Source organism: Echeneis naucrates, chromosome 7, assembly GCF_900963305.1.
Source record: "Echeneis naucrates chromosome 7, fEcheNa1.1, whole genome shotgun sequence".
NCBI classification, from domain to species: Eukaryota; Metazoa; Chordata; class Actinopteri; order Carangiformes; family Echeneidae; genus Echeneis; species Echeneis naucrates.
In genome coordinates, this window is record NC_042517.1 from 1,656,262 (window position 1) to 1,669,612 (window position 13,351).

A 13,351-nucleotide genomic window follows, 5' to 3' on the forward strand; every position below is an offset into this window, starting at 1 on the left:
CCTCTCCCTCTTTCCTCCGCTGCGACCGCCACCCTTTCCTCCCCCCGAAGCTCTGCATGCACACACACACACACACACACACATTGAACACACACATACAGGGAGATGTAATCAGAGAGGTTCCATTGTTTCTGCCCAACTGAGAGTGGAGCTTCTCACACACACACACACACACACACACAAACAGAAGCTCCCACACTCACAGAAATGCACAGATGCATGAACGTTTATAATTAAGTCAGAATTAACACACACACACACACGTATTATGTTTCTATATATATATATGAGTGTGTGTGCGTGTGCGTGTCAGTAAGCATGCATGTGTCTATTTGAGTGTGTATTGACAGCAGTAACTGTCGACCGCGGCCCCAACCAGAGCAATTAGTGGCTGAACTTAACAACAACTCATCGTTGGGGTAACTGGGGGGGGCAGTTTCCTCGAAAAAGACTCAGACACTCAAATGCCCCCCAACTTATAATGTTCCACAACTCCACTATTTCCATTATCGATCAGTTTCAGATTCAAATATCAGGACTGCCATCGTTGTTGTTGTTGTTGTTGTTGTTCGGACAAAACAAGAAGAAAGTGTTCAACTTTTACCTTTTTTTTTGTATGATTTTATTTTTAGAAATAAGATGGAGTGAACTAAGGAAAGAAGAGAACTAATAACTTTTTAAAACACAGGACGACAGTTCACGTGACGTGTTTAAGGATCAGTCACCTGAAGGCGACGTGAGGCGTTCATGGACCGACGGCAGATCGGCTGTGATAAAAAATCGTTTCTCAGATAAAATTATTTCCTGCAATAAAAAGAAAAAACATAAAATATTGGTCTGTTTGATTCAAAGTCTCTGAGGTGAATCACTGAAGTTGTTTTAAGATGAATATTATATGTGGTGTGTTTGTCTGTCTGCCAAGGACATGACCCCCCCCCATCCACCAACCCCCTTCCTCCACCACAACATAATTACCCCCTGCACACACACACACACACACACACACACACACACACACACACACACACTGACTTTCCTCCCCACGCCCAGCTCCAGGGGAGACTGCCGTGGCGTCTCAGAGCCTCCTGCTCGACCAACCAGGAACTACTCCCACTTACCGCTGCTGTCCCAGCCTCCATGAGTGTGTGTCTGTGTGTGTCTGTGTGTGTCTGCGTGCGGCTGTGCGTGTGTGTCTTCTACATCTTTATGACACTGTTTAAATTGAGTCTGCAGCACCGACCTAAATGTGAATTTCTGCGTCCCTGATCAGTCGTCTCATTGTGAGGAGGAACTGCTGTGAAATCAGGATCAGGTGTGAAACAGTGAAACATTTGTGCATCTGAAGTTGTTGCTGTGTTTGTTGTTGTTGTTGTTGTTGGCCTGGATTGTGGTGTAAATTCAGATTAAAGTTGTGGTTTGCGGACAAGTTGAATTCTTTTCTGCAGAGAAGCCAGTGATGGTTTGACACTGGAGAGAATTAAAGCACGAAGCGGGACAAGCATTAAATCTGTGAGAGCTTTTCGTGCTGAAACGATAAAGGATGGATGCATTTAATGCCTCCAATGTCCGTTTCTGAGTTTATTGTGTTGACAGAATAAAGACAGTCAGATATTTGGAGCTGATCAGATAAAGATAGAAACGACCCAAACACATGAGCGGAACTTTTCTTTGGTCGTTCTGCTTCACATAGCTTTTATCCAGAAAATGAGGAAAAAGTGAGTCAGTTTTTAATTTTTTCTTTATCCCTGATTACAGTAAACAGACATCTTTATTGAGTTTGAGCTGATTCTGAACATCTGGACACGTGGTGATGTTTTAACTATTATTTTATTATGTGGCTCTAAATTCCTTTTAAACTTGAACATATATTTATAAAAATATATATTCACAGAGAACTGTGCAGGTTCCGATACACTAATCTTTTGTGAAACAGTTTTGGGAAACTTGAATATTTCCCGTCGGTGAGTGAAGAAAATTGATACCGACCACAAGACATTTGTGGTCAAATGATTTCTCATCAAACAAACGAGCTTTCAAAACTCAGAGAGCTTGTCGTTTCAGGAAAAGGGAAGCGATAGAAACCAAATGTTGGTTATTCAAATTTATTTTATGGTCAAGAAGGAACAGTTTAACTAGCAGGTGCAGTCAAAGTCAGCAAAACGGACGCCGCAGAAAACGACGCCACCCGACTGAAGGTTTTTCTGAACCCAGTCCGGTCCAGGCAGCCGCAGTTCAGCAGGCAGCTCTGTTCATCTTAAATGTTTCCTTCGCTGGCTTCACGGATTCGGGAGCTGATGTGCATCAGGTCTGACCCTCTGGGGACCGGGACCCTGCAGAAGCGTTCATGACTCATCAGATTTCCTTTTTGTTTATTCTAGAAGTGATTTAGTGGCTTCGGCATCCAGCGTGCTTCACTCTGTGCTCACAAGAGTTCATTATCACTTCTTGTCCTGTCCGCTGTGTGTGTGTGTGTGTGTGTGTGTGTGTGTGTGAGGCAGTGTCGTGGCACCACACCTTTGCCACAAAGGAAATTTGGCAGTGACTCCAGACTTTGTGGCGAGCGAGAAAAGAGAGCAGGAGAGAGAGAGAGCGAGAGAGCGAGAAAGAAGGGAGGACATTCAAGAGGGAACTTCTGATAACGCACACACACACACACACACACACACACACACGTTCGCACACGCATGCTTACTCGCCCACTATCACACACAAACACAAACAAACACGCAACCACTTTCTGGACAAGAACCTAAGACACAATGGCATCATAATGGGTGTGTTTACTAGTGTGTGTGCGTGTGTGTGTGTGTGTGTGTGCGTGTGTGGGAGAGGTCATGTTCACACAGTGTTCTATTTTCAAATACGCTGAAGGAGGGAAGTGTGTGTGATGATGGATGGAAGACACACACACACACACACACACACACACACACACACACACACACCGCTAACACGGGTCTCTGCGGGAATCCCCCACCTCTATCACCCAGTGACACACACACATTGTTGCATAATACACAAACCACACAGAAGAACAGACAGGCACATGAACGGACCTGATTTGTCTGACCTTTGACCTTGATGGACTCTCAGTTTCACTAAAACTAAAAAATAAAAGGCTCATCAGGCTCCTGGTGTGATGCGTTGCCATGGTAACGTCATCGATAAAGGCCGACGGTTCGACTCGTTCACGAAATGAAGTTTCCGACTGACGTTATGAGAAGTGTTGGATCGCGTCCGGGATTAAACACAAATCCATCCGTCATCGATTTTCTGTGTCATGCGACCTTTTCGCAGTCTAACCTTCGGACGGCCCGCTGAACGGATAAAACCCTCCAGAGGAAACGGCAGGGATCATCCTCACAAAAGACACAAATACAAATAACAAAGCAGTTTGGGTGTAAACCGACAATAAATCTGCAAACGCACAATAATGACACAAAATGCTTTATAGGGCACACAAAGCGAGTGTGTGTGTGAGGTGACCTCCGTGGTGGATAAACAGACGTTTCAGGTCGTAAAGTTTATTTTTGACAGCTGATGCTGCAGAAAGAAAAGCTCCACTTTCGCTCAGCAGCACCTTTTCAAAGCGTCTGGCTTGTTTTGGCCATTTTGCTTGCGTTCGACGTCGCCGTGGTCAATTATGTGCTTTTTGTGTGTGATGTTTTTATGATTAAAAAAAAAAAAAAAAAAAGCTACAACAGACCGTTTTATTTGAACTGGAGCTTTATGGAAAGCGTTTTAGAGTCCTGGATCCAAACACTGATTGAATAATTTCATAAATATCAACCCATGTGTTAAAATGAAACTGTTTTTCCAAACAGCTGGAAACGCAGAGAATAAATATTTTATTTTTCCCCTTTTGGAGACATAATATGAAAACATCTGTTTCTCAGACTGCACAGCTGAAACGAATTCTCCGCAGCGACAACCGACTTGCTCTAAAAGTGTCGTGTCACTCTGCTGGATGAAGATTTGAAGGAAAATGTCTACCTGCTCGTAAAAAAACTCAAAGAGCCTTCGAATGAGGAAAACCTGAATCAAAAGCCCTTCAGCTGAGCTTACTGCTCATTACAAGATGGTGAGAAAACGCTGAAGAGTGAATTCAGTGCTGAATTGTATTGAAGTCTATGGGAAAATGTCCCTCCTCCTGACTGATTTATCAGCTCAGTAAACGTTTTCCTGATGAGTTTATGGTCTCAGTCTCTAGTTTCAAGTCTTTGAAACACAACACAACATGATGTTTATTTCTTTTATTGTTGCATCGGGGCTGGAAGGGGGGGGGTGTGGCTTCGGACCAATTAAAGTACAGAGCAAATCAAATCCAGCCCTCGCTCCTTTCCCTCCAAAATGTGGTTTCTTCTGGTGAAATTGTAAACTCAGTTTTGACCTCAAAACAGCAGCTCTCAAACCAGATCGAATATTATATTAGATTATGATCCCGCTGAGAAATTCAGTCCAAGACACTTAATTCCAGAATTGATTGGATTGTTGGGGTATTGTTGGTTTGGCAGGTCGGCCTCTCAAAGCATCAGAAGACCGCAGCTCTTCAGTTCTAAGATCTCATCCAAGAATCAAGAATTCTTTAATGTATCTACGCGAGCACATGATGAAACGTTGTTTCGTAGCTCCAGGCACAAAAGGGTTAGGGTTAGGGTTAGGGTTAGGTATTCACAGAAAAATAAAACGGGGTTAGGGTTAGGTATTCACAGAAAAATAAAACGGGGTTAGAATGAAGTATTCACAAAGAAAAATAAAACGGGGTTAGGGTGAGGTATTCACAGAAAAATAAAACGGGGTTAGGGTTAGATATTCACAGAAAAATAAAACGGGGTTAGAGTGAATTATTCACAGAAAAATAAAACGGGGTTAGAATGAAATATTCACAGAAAAATAAAACAGGGTTAGAATGAAATATTCACAGAAAAATAAAACGGGGTTAGGGTTAGGTTAATGTGTAATAAATACACACACCGTTGGACACAATCCAGCCTCAAAAATACACAAGCATCAGACTTTAAATCAACAATAAGGCCTTCTTGTAGCGCCACCAGCTGGTCGACAGCGCCTCGGACCTGCCGAGATGACTGATGCTCGGCCGCCTGCGTTAAACTTAAACTGCAGCGTCCGGCTGCACTGTCAGCTATCTGTCTGTCTCTCTGCCGGTCTATTCATAGTTCAGCAGCAGAGCTTATCATTTCTTATCCTGTAATTAATGCACCGCAGCGCCGCAGGACAATATACGACCTTTCCCACCGAACACAGCCGCTCTGTTCCCCAGACCAACATTGTTTTTGTCTCATCTCTTGTGTCCCGTTGTCTTCTTCCCCTCGCCACCTCTGTCATTTTCTCTTTCTCTAAGACACTCTCACACTTTCTCTTTATGTTATGAGATATTTGTTTTTTTTTTTTTTTTATCATTTTTTAGGTGTCAGTTCTTAGGAAGTCTGGAGAAATGTGTTTTATCAGAATAGGCCATGCACACAGACTTACAGGAAGGCCAGCAGAAGGGTCAGGAGATAAAAGAGCGATGCATGATGGGAAAGTGACCAACGGGCCATGTGATGTCATGATCAGGGTTATTCATAATGGGCAGATCAGTGAGTCAGTAGTTTGAATGTTGAACAAAGATAAAAAAAAAAAAAAAGATATTCTGCTTATTAAAACTAAATATTTATATAAAAAATCCATCAGCTTATATCTTTTAAAGAATAATATCTCATTAATTTTAAAATGATCATCTTCCTTTTTGGGGTAAATTATACAGCCAATCATAAACCATAAAACCATAAAACACTAAAGTTCAGGTGTCACTTAAATCATCGACCGACTTCAATATTCTAACATTGAGGAAAGAACCTTGTTTGAAACTCGTAGCTAACGAAACGCGGCTCTTCCAAACTCCCTTGCTTGATGCACGATGTAAGATTTTAAATAAAATGTTTAAATTCAGAAGCTGTGCACGTTTTCAGAATGCACAGCGTCCCATGATTCTTTATGGGAAGGCGTCTGGCATTTTGTCCTATTTTAGTAAAAGTATACATCAGATCTCTGCCAAGAGTCGTCGCATAACATTCCTCCTGATTACAAGTGTGTGTGGCGCCCAAAATGCAACGGCAACAGGAAACAAATAAAGCACTCACACGGTACATATATATATATATAGTCAGCTCTGAATTTCTCAACATATAGTGGAGACTGCAGTTGGGAAATAAAGTAAAATAGGACGGATTAGCATAGTTGTGTGACAATTGTGGTGCCTGCTGGTAGTCTTTAATCCACAGGGATGTTTACACAGATATGATTAGCAGTTTGGAGATGGATGGACGGGAAGTGTTATCTCACCACCAGCTTGAAATTACAAACCTCCACTGAGCTGCCGAGTTATTCATTAAAGTCTTTCCACGAAGAGAGAGTTCTCCTTTGGTGACCGCATCTTCAGCTCTGTGAGCTGCCGTCCAACTCGTACCGCGCTGCCTAATAACGGGTTCAAAGGTTAAAAGTTCGGGAAAAAACGGCTCTCCCTAATAACCACTAAGGAGGCCAAAGTTATCGTGGCGGTTTTCCTGTGGTTACACCGAAAATCCCTTCAATGGAATAAAAGTGGAGGACGAAAGAGCCACCAATTGGCCCGACGGACAAACATTCGCTCTCTACGGAAAATTTCTAACATCCGACAGCAGCTTCCATCAGCATAAAACTGAAGGTTCAAACTTCAGCATCTCAGCACTCAAGACAAACTATCAAATCAATCAACGACCACATCTGGAGTTCAGCGTTCTTTTCAATTTCAACAAAAGACACGTCATCAGGTCACTCGGCGCCTTTCTCACTTTGAACACGTGGCGAGGATCGACAGAAATAAAAAAAGCCTCTGCTGCTCACGATGTCCAGATGTCACCGGAGTTTCAGTGTCTGGATCTGACGTTCTGGCTTCCTCTGGATCTCAGTCATGTGATAAAGGAAGTCAAAGCGTCAAAGCGACGCAGAGTTGGATGTGATTTCCATTCATAAACACGTTACGGTGAATTTCAGCAGCTTATTGGCGTCTTCGAGCCTGAACGACTGATCGGCCGACACATCCGCAGAATATTAAACATTTTGGTATCTTTAGCATCTTAACTTGGTGGAATCGCATACTTCACTGGCTCCACGTTAACAAAACACATTCTCCACTGTAAATTACAAGCTTCTTACAAAAGTGGGCAACTTCAAGAGGCTGAAATATAAACACTGTCAAGGCTGCAGTAAACTGAAGTATCATAATTGAAAGAAAAGAAAAAGTCTGACTATAAAACGGTCGTATTTCACACATCGAGCTGCACTCCCAGACTATTTTCACACAGATGATGAGATGTTTTGTGTAACCTCGCTGCGTGTTTCTGGCCCCGCTCACACACATTCCTTCAGACTGGTATGAACCCTTTTGTTGATTTCTGGAAGACACATATTGTCATTTTCAGCTCTCAGATCTGAAAGCTCGCCTTCCCTCCTGCACGTTGACTGAGATAAAACCAAAAGTACTGTGCACTTTGTTGTGTCGCGCTGCTTTCATTGTGCGTTAGTGTAAATAACCATTCACCTCAGTGTTACATTTCAGTGAGTCCATTTTGAGGGCGCTGTGTGTGAGAGGACAGAAACATTCTCTCTGCTCAACTCTTCAAATCCTTTCAGTCACTGAGCTTTACTTAACAAATGTGCCAAAAGTGAAATTTAAACTTTCTACTCTAAAGTTTGTCCAAGTTGAGGTTCAAAGTGCAAAGTAAATAAAAGAATTCCAATTAAAAGTAAAATCCATAATGTACACTTTGTCTTCTGAGTGACCAAAAAACCTTTCTGGGCATAAGGGGAAAGTTTACCTGAATGTTTTTCCCTTTTTTACCTTTTTAAAAGTGTGACTGGCTTTTCCACGCTCGCTCTGCCTTCCACTCCTCAGACACTCATCCTAAACCCAAAAAACAATCAGAAAAAAGGATGAAACTTGTTGTGATTGGTCAAACACTATAAAATATATCAAAAAGCTGAATCCAAGCGGAGCAGCTTCGAGTCTTGGGGCAAAAAATGTTCTCCTTCCATCTTCAACAGTTGCGGTTCAAAGCAAAGGATTTAAAAACGGAGAAATAATCACATCACAATGTTTAATATTTGAAAACGATCGAACTTATCGCTAATAAAATGTCCGGATGGAGACACGTGTTTTGAAGTTTGAACAGAAAAAAAAACAAAACAAAGCATATGGAAGAAAATAATAAGGACAAAATTCTTCCTCAGAGGAAGAACATATGTTTGGATGGCTGACAAAACAATAATCGTACATCGACTGTGTTTGTAATATTTCCCAGTTGGATGATGGACTCGGGACCATCAGTCCTGATGAGCCCAGTTTGCTCAAAATGGCCGCCTGTCACTGGGGGGGGGGGCTGCTCTGATCCATGTTTGTTGTTGTCATTTAACGCCACCACATCAGTTGTGTGTTTTGTTTTGTTTTGTTTTTTTGTTGTGCGCTGTGTTTGATTAGTTTCCACGTGTGGCATTGTGGGCAGTCGCAGCTTTGAAGCACATGGAGAGAAACTGAACGGCTGCCAGTTTGGACGCCGTTCAGCGTTTTTCTGAAGGGTGGTGGTGGGGGGGGGGGGTTGTCACATCATTAACTGCCGCTGTTACTTTTGAGTAAAGCCTTTTAGCACTTTGTAACTCAGACATTGATAAGTGCAGCAGTTTAAAGTCAATCATCATAATCGTCAATTGGACGCATGTTCAGCGGCGGACCGCTCCGGGGGTCAAGAGGTTCCCGACTCCCCCTCGCCACGTAGCCGGTCCGTGCAGCATTTCACGTATTCGCTCTTTGTTTCATAAACTCAGCAGAGCCTGTTTAGTCTCTACGTTTCCACTTATCTCATTTCTTTCCCGTTTTTTCTCCCTTTTGCACCGCGAACAACAACTTTTCTGTAAACTCCCCGCATTTTTGTGAGCGGCGTTCATTTCCGGCTGCAGCCAGAATATCTTCCGTCCATCAAAGTGATTCTGATCAGGAGAGAGAAAGAGAGAGAGAGAGAGAGAGAGAGAGACTGCAATGTACACAGGACAAAAAGAAAAGAAAAGACAGCGAGAAAGGAGGGAGGGGGGCCAAACAAGAGGGAGTCTGGATTGTTTGGCACAACGAAAGGAGCTGGGTGGGAGATAAAGTGTTTTTTCTCTTTTTGTGGTTGTGCGAGTGAAGTCTATTTTTTTCTTTTGTGGTGTGTGTAAAGTGTGGGTCTTTTTTTATTTTTTTTTTCTTTTGTGGTGAGTCTGTGGGAACTGCTGAATGAGATGGAGTGATTCCTGAAGTCAATGCTATCAGACTAAGACACACTCAAACACTGGCCCTGGTTCAGACTGCCGAGGGGGGCGCGATAAGGGCCGGGATGGGCCCGATGGCGGCCGGAGGGTGATAAGGAGCGAGATGGGGCTCGAGAGCTGCATAGAATTTGATCTTGATGCCGAACAGAACGAATACAAAAGAAAACAAGAAAGCAGACAGTTTGGGATCTGACCCGCGTTCAAATCCGGCCTGATCCTCCCAGTTTTTTCTTTTCTATTTCTGCACTTTCTTTAAATCCTGCAGCTGAACTAAAAAACTTAGAGCCTTAAATATTTCAAGCTCTAGACCACAGACGTGTACGTAATGATCACTGAAGTTTTGTTCCCTGTCCTTAAAATTAAAAACAAAACTGCGTCACTTTGGGTCAGCAAAATAATTAATGGGGGCGTTCTTTTCCTTCTTCCTCATAGCGTTGACTTTCTGAATTATTTGCCGATCCATTATTTGTTGTGACAAGATAAAAAGAGAGAGACAAAAAAGGAGCTGGTTGTCTCGAGATGACAAAATAAAGTTCTTGTGATCGTGAGAAAAATTTCACTCACTAACATCTGAGAGCCAGCTTCCACATTGAAGACATCAGCAAAATATTCAGAAAGTTACACGGACGCTGTTTTTGATTTCAGCAGCAAAGAAGCCTTCCATTTGGTCGGCTGACCTAATTCTTCTGCAGACTCTCCCATTAGAGCTGAATTTCCACCTGACAGACACAAAAGTCCGATCTGAAACTGACTGAACGCATTCCTGCTCCCCAGAGGAGCTCTCATCATTTCATTCGATTCCATTAGATTTGGATTGGCAGGCTGAACTCACTGATAGACATAAATGAAAAGACATTTTTGTTTCAGGTTGGTGGGTGATATTATTTTATTAAAATGCGTCCAGTTGGTGAAATGTGAGTACTTCAGACCGGATCCTGATGATGAGCTCCAGTTCCTTCACTCGGGGCGTCCCGGCTTTGCTGCAGGTCACAGTAAACACCACGTCGGTCCAGCAGCAAAGCCGAGCCGGCTCAAACTCCAGCGCTGCTCGGAGCTTCGGCTGCTGTTGTTGTCACAGTGATTTAGCTGCAAAGTGACATAATTACAGTGTTTGTTTCAGGCATTTGCGGCCGGCCGTTGTCATTAATTAGAGCAGAGCTGAGTGTCTGTAGAGACGCCTTTTGTCTGTGCAGCGTTGAGACCAGACCATCTCCATCCCATATTTAAAATCTGTTTCGATTCGAGCGGTGATCTCATTTCATTTGTGTGAACCAGAGGAAACGCTCTCCGTCTTTCGTTTCAGCGTTTTTGTTTTGTTTTCGTGCCAACGCGCCAATTACAGGTGACCGTGAGACTGTTTCCTGTTTTATTTTGATAGTTAACCCCCCCATCTCGTTTCAGTCTCGTGACCCCTTTTTGCAGTTCCAGCTCTGTTTCTGATGGCTTTGTTGTGATTTTTATTTGTTTTAGACAACAAAAAAGAAAGTAAACAAGCGTTCTCTCAACACTTAATGTGCCAAAGTGGATGTCAGCAGGCGGTCCAGAAGGTCCAGGTGAAATTCATCCGCTGATGGCTGAGGTCAGCCTGGAAAACCTCAGAGGGGTGAAAGGTCACAGTATTAACACCCAACAGACACAAACTACTGTTAACACTCATGTTTGTGATGTTGAGTCAACCCACTTAGAAGTCATTTTTACAGCTAAAAGCAGAAGCTCATTATTCACCAGAAACGACCCTGAGCTCATAAGTACGCCTGAATTTTTAACATCAAGATTCAAAATGTGATTTCCTGGAGAATTTAATGAATCACAACGTGAAGGAGAAAAGAAAAATAGCCAAACACCGCTCCTCGTCGTTTTGCTGACCCGTCCGTGGGAGTGACGTGGACTCTGTAAACAGCATCGCCGCACTTCTCTCCCGTCTCCTAGCAACAAAACCCAACTACGAGGTCATCGTAGCCTTCGGCAGAGAAAACAGACGGTTTAACCATGAAGTGGGATAATGACAATGAGTGTTTTTTTTTTTTTTTAAATCTGCATTTATCATTTTGTTTTTACATCATCGGGTCAACATAAACTGCGACCGCTGTCTGTATCCAAATACAAGTTTACAGCTTCATGCGTTCTGTGTCTGTGTGTGAAAACATCACAAACCACTAATTTCAAACCCAAACACCATCCATTTTCGAAGCTGCTGTTGTTTTGAGAGAGAAAGTGATTTAGATATGAAGTGGGATAATGATGACGTTCATTCTGGTAATTTACTCTCTCTCCATAACTTCAGCTCTGCCCCACTTTCATTCTGCACTCTAATTCGTAGCAGCTTTGCAAAATTAGGAGCACTCTGGGATTATTTTGTAGACTAAGTTTGGTTGATTTCTCAGCTGCTGATAGATGTCGTCCCACAATGCAAAGCGTGAGCAAAATAGCGAAGCTGTCCGCAGCTGGAAAAAATTTAAATAAACAGCCAACTGTGGTGAAACAGCTCCAGAGAGATGTAGAAAACACACAACAAGATATTGAAGCGTCGGAGATGTTGCTCCTTCATGTATTTTAGTGAAAGCAGCTCGACTGACAGCTGCCGAGCCTCGTGTCATTTCCTGTTAATGCAAAACAGCGAAGCAGATTTGCTGTCCCTCCGTCACACCCTGAAACTGCTGCCTGGCCATTTGTTAAAACAACACAAAGTCATTTCTTCAGTAAAGCCACTAATTTAAAACCTAAGTTCTGTTTCACCACTTTCCAGAGGCTGCAGCTGTTTTGAATGTGGTCGAGGGGAGAGAAAGTGATTTAGAGGTGAAATGGGATAATGATGATGTTCATTCTAGTAATTTCTGAGGCAAAAAACATCCTCATTTAAATCAGGACAGACGATCTGTGATTAAAGCGTGGCAGAGGAGGCCGACAGGCTCGGGGCAAATATAATTATAGGTGCTATTGTTGGCTGGTATCTGGTTTTCCTGGAGTCGTCTTATAAGTGCGACTGGAAGCACGTTAGATTTATTTGCTGAATTAAGTGCTTCTTCCACACACTCGCAGCAGGTCCGACGGATTTTCATCGAAAAAAAAAAAACCCAAACAAAAAACAGCAGACTCAGAGCATCTGACGTCGATCAGACTGTGGGATGGTGAGTGAGTTAAAATGAACGAATAAATAAATCTCTCAGAGCTGCTCGATAATAACTAATGCAAAGTTTTACTGGCTGCCTGAAATTAATCTGTGAAAAAAGTCAGAACGGCTAAATTGGAGGATAAAGACGCTAAAACCACCTTTACAACCTTTGTCCTGCTTTTCCGAAGACATTAGAGGAACGCTTTTTGTGGAAGAGGTAAGAGCTACACCGACCTCCAGGCTTGAGTCTGGTACACACTGATGTCGAAGGCAAAAACTTGTGGTTGCTGCAAAAACGTATTTCCTTCTCGCATCCAAAAGCCCGTGTAAAAACCCCCACTGGCTATTTGTTGAGGGAATCAGGTTGAAGCTAACGTCTGGTTCGGCCAACAAAAATACATCCACACTGGATGTGGCGCTGAGGTAAAACTTACATCGCTGATATAATTTAGTGCCTCAGTCCAGGCTTCTGGGTTCAGTTGTTTTGAGGTTGTGATATGATTTAGTTGTGGAGTGGGATGATGTGATGATATTTTGGAGAGAGACAAAGCGGCTGCTGCTTTACTGAGTCCTCAGCAGAAACAGATAGCAGGAATGCAACGGCTTTCGACTTTGATTTTTCTTGGCCCGCACTTTGTGTTTGCTCTTTTACTGCTCACTTTTGTTTGGTGGATGAAGCCGGTGGGTGAGACGCGTCTGATAGATTCCAGCATGTGACGGGTCCATAAGGCACCGAAGGAAGATGGTGGCGTCTTTGCATGTTTGACCTAATTTAATTAAAATGATGTGGACTTTCATTCCCTGCTGACACTTTCCGAAGCGCAGACCTACAGTGAGTTTTTATTTGGACTTCCCTCTTTCCAAGCAGTCTGTGGTTTTAGTTGATTCCAATAAAAA